Source organism: Apis dorsata, unplaced genomic scaffold, assembly GCF_000469605.1.
Source record: "Apis dorsata unplaced genomic scaffold, Apis dorsata 1.3 scaffold_37, whole genome shotgun sequence".
NCBI classification, from domain to species: Eukaryota; Metazoa; Arthropoda; class Insecta; order Hymenoptera; family Apidae; genus Apis; species Apis dorsata.
The window spans coordinates 726,720-730,896 of NW_006263339.1; the positions used below are offsets into that span (position 1 = coordinate 726,720).

At 32.9% G+C, this 4,177-nt stretch overlaps 1 protein-coding gene across 2 annotated transcripts in view; it reads left to right on the plus strand.

Moving 5' to 3' along the window:
- The window catches only part of LOC102680554 (cysteine-rich venom protein-like), a 105,916-nt gene that overhangs the window by 23,695 nt on the left and 78,044 nt on the right, over nt 1-4,177 (plus strand). The gene's annotated exons all lie outside the window — the stretch shown is intronic.

Consider the following 4,177-nt stretch of genomic DNA (forward strand, 5'->3'; position numbering starts at 1 on the left):
ATCAACGTTAAATTTTGTCGATAAAATTTTTTTTAATTCTATACACGGACAAGTGTATATTACGTATCTCTCGTAATTATTCAAACGACAACGAATTCTAATTTAATTGCAAATCTTGATAATTATTCCTTTAGTCAATATCCTTTATCTCTTCGAGAGATAAATATAATTTTGAACGTCGTAGAAATATTATATTTTTAGCGAAATATTTAATAAATTTAATCAAGGTACGCGATTTTCAAGTACTTTTACCAATTAATATGCTATTTTGACTTTAATTGTATATTTATTGTAAAAGATTTATTTAATAAATAATAATTCAATGATATTTTATTCAAGCACACTTTAAGTTTGATTAAATGTATATAAAAATTAAAAAGATTTATCACACTTACGGGACGAATTCAAAGAACCAGAAAAAGATAATTACTTTTTTTTTAAAGCAATAAAAATACCAACACTACAAACGTAAAATAAAATTCGTAAAAAAATCCGAATAAATTCACTCGTTAAAACATCTCGAAATCGTTACGAACCTTCGAAATTACCTCTTTAAAGGATACTTGGATCACAATTCGAGCACAAATTAATTAATGGAAACATTTGAACGAATCGTATATATCTAAAAATTTCAATTTCCGCATTCACCTTTACCCATCGATACACCTGTTAAAACGCAATTACAACATCCACGAAATCGTATCTCGATACCCTCGTTCTCCACCACAACATATCGCGTCACACTTGCCCCATTTTGCTCGTGCTTCAAAAATAACATAGTTACCGACTCACCGACGAGAAACTTTCTCCTCCTCTCTTTCTCTCTCTCTCTCTCTCTAAAAAAAAGAAAAAAGAAAGGAAAAAAAAAATGAAAAAAAGTCGGAGGCCGCAACGAACACGGTATCTCGCCACCAAGCCTGTGTACACGAAGGAAGGGATGATGGGAGAGGGCGATGGTTGGGCGGAGAAAACAAGTGGAGATAAATCGAATAATCGTTGGATGAGTGTGCGAGGGGCGGGTGGCGAGAACCGATTCCTATGGCATAAAAGCGTCGCCGGCAACCCGGTGAAACGCAAATGCTGGCGGAGTGCGGTTTCGTGTTAGGGGTTGCGAAAGGACTTTCCACTCCCCCCCTTGCTCCTTGTTCGCGCGCGTCTTTATTGACTTTCGCGGGAATCGTCGATGCCTGCCGATTTTTCCCAATCTAGAAAACGGCAAAATTATAATTGGGCGAGTGAAATTTGATTATTTTTTTTTTTTTTGGAATCTTTTAAAAATAAAAAAGGGGAAGGTGTGAACGAATATATATCTGATTTTTCGTTCTGATTTTCGAGAGAAATAGAATTTTCGCTTTTGAGGAGAAAATTTTGAATCAAAGTGAATCAAACTTGTTTCGATTCTTATTATTTTTTAATATTTTTTGAAAGTATATGTGCAAAAATATATGGTTAATGAATTAAGTGAAATTTATTTTGGAATGAATGTGAGATTGGTAGATTTTGAGAGTAAAATTTTAACGAATTATAGTCGCTTTGATTATTTTTTTTTAAGATTTTTTTTTTTAGAATCCTTTAAAAATGTAAAAGTATATTTGCATGAAGATATCTGATTTTTCGAGAGAAATGGAATTTTCGCTTCGAGAAGAAAATTTTGATGAATCAAAATTTGTTTTGATTATTATTTTTTAATATTTTTTTGAAAGTATAAATAATGATTTATGAAATTTATTTTTACGAGTGCAAAATTAGTAGATTTTGGAAATAAAAGTTTGACGAATTAATGTGGTTTCGATTATTCTTTTTAGCATTTCTTAAAAATGCAAATAAGCTGCTTGGTTAAGGAATATATTCAATTTTGCGTTATTTTCGAGAATTCGAAATTGTTTTGACTATTTTTTTTTTAAATAAAACATTCTTTGAGAACAGATCATTATATTAAATTATATTATATTATATAATAAAATAAATTATATTATATTAATTATATTAAAGCCATATTTTTAAAATAACATCTATTTTTCACTTATTATTCTTACGTATTACGTCCATAAATATTCTTTTCAATACTTTTGAATATCGATTTCGTATTAATAAATTCATCGAAAGTTGCATTTCGGTTGATCCTTTGATCCTAAAATGGATTCCACGTTAAACATCCGAACAATAATAAACTTCAATGCAAAAACTGAAAACTGGGGCAATCTTTGATTTCAATAATCAAACGATTAACAACGATATTCAATAATATTATACAAATAATATCCACCTTGTAAAATTCTAAGAAAAAAAAATTATCCTTATTATCTTCTCTTGATAAAATTTGTTAATTTTTCAAATTCTTTAAAAAATAAAATCCTCTTTAAAATAAAGATAAAAATCCATCAATTTCCAATGTTATAATTTCTCCATTCGAGGCAAACCGAGCGTAACTTATCAAACGTATTAAATAACGATTAAATACGATTTCGAAATCTCGTCTCGTAAATTCCTTCATCAACCTTTGTTTCGTTTTCATACAATGCTCGATCCCACCACGAGGTTCGTACCCACGAGGGAACGAGGGATGGGACGCCAAAGGGACGTCCCCTTTCCCCCTTTCCTGTCCCTTCGCGATCGGTGGAAAATGGCGCAAGTTTTTCGAGGAGAGGACGTATTTAGGGAGATGGAGGAGACGGCTCCCTTGTTACGTTGCTGTCCCTCTGTTTCCCTGTTACGTTGCACGCGTGTAAATTGGCGTGCATCTGTCGAGTTCCCAGAGCTAGAAAATACGAGGAGCTTCCAATTAAAAGGAAATAAAGATGGAAATTTCGAGTACTGGCAGAAATTCCCTCGTTTCTCTCTCACACCTGTATATATACGTGTATGCGTGTGTCTGTATACGTAAATATATTTGCCGATACAAATAAATGCACTTTACCCTGTTAAGCGAGATGGACGAGTTAAATCGGATTGGACGATAGTTTGGGATTTAATGTATATTTATGTAGTTATATTATCTGTTCTTTTTAACTCCTCGATGCGTGTCAAAAATGTAGAGGAAACTTTTCGTTTACGAGGTTCCATTCTTTCGAATTTTTTAATATACACATCGACAAGAATAGAAGTAATCTTTTCAAGTTACCTTTAAATATACATATAAAAGCACGTGAAATGGATCTTCAAAATTTAATTATTATTTTACAATTTTGAATATTATTAATCTTTCACGGAAAAGAAATCACGTAATATCGCACATTTAATTATAAAACTTAATTCAACGCTTAATCTTTCGAAATCATTATTTTTTTCATTACTTTTCCCAAGAGAAATTTTATTATACGCATTTACTTATTTTTACACGATTATACACGATATTTTTCTCAACGCGTTAAATATACGATCTTTTTTGGAAAATTGGAAGGCGGCCTTTCACAGAGCCATTCCCCGCAGGATGTTGATCCTCGAGGTTTTCAGGGCCACTTTTCCTCCTCCTTTGCCCCGACCGGTTACGCGAAAAACGTGCGAATCGGTTGCGCTTCGCATTTCCACCCGTGGCCATTGAATTTTATGAATATTGTTGGCGAGCGCCCCCTTTTACAATTCTCGTCGCGCAACCACCGCGAGGATAGCTCGTAGAACGTTGCAACGCTTTCAACGCGCGAATTTGCAAACGATCCCGCCGTTTCTCCCCTCTCCGAGCCTCCCCCTTTCGGACCGCTTTATACCCGCGAATAAATCAGTCGAATTCGAGGGGAGCTCGAAAGCAAACGGTGTTGTTAACACGTTGTGCCGCGTTACGTTCTTTTTTCTTTTCTCCATCGAAATATTGAAATATCGCGAAACGACGCGTTTTCAAGATATTCTTCCATCGAATTTTTCTCTTCGATGAAAATCGAATGATTGCAAATTTTAACGAATTATTATGAATTGTCTTCGATTTCGAAGGTAAGGTATTTTAAGGTATTTTGGAAATTTTTTCTTAGTGAGAATTGAGTAATATCGCGAAATTTAATAAATTATCGTGCGAAGTCTTCGATGTCTTTTTTCTTCTGAATGATTGCAAAATTTAATGAATTACTATGAATCTTCAATAGTTGTATTTAAAATATTTAAGATATTTTGGAATTGGAATTTATTCTTTAGTGAAAATTGAGTTATTGTAATATTTAATAAATTATCGTGCAAATGTCTTCGATGT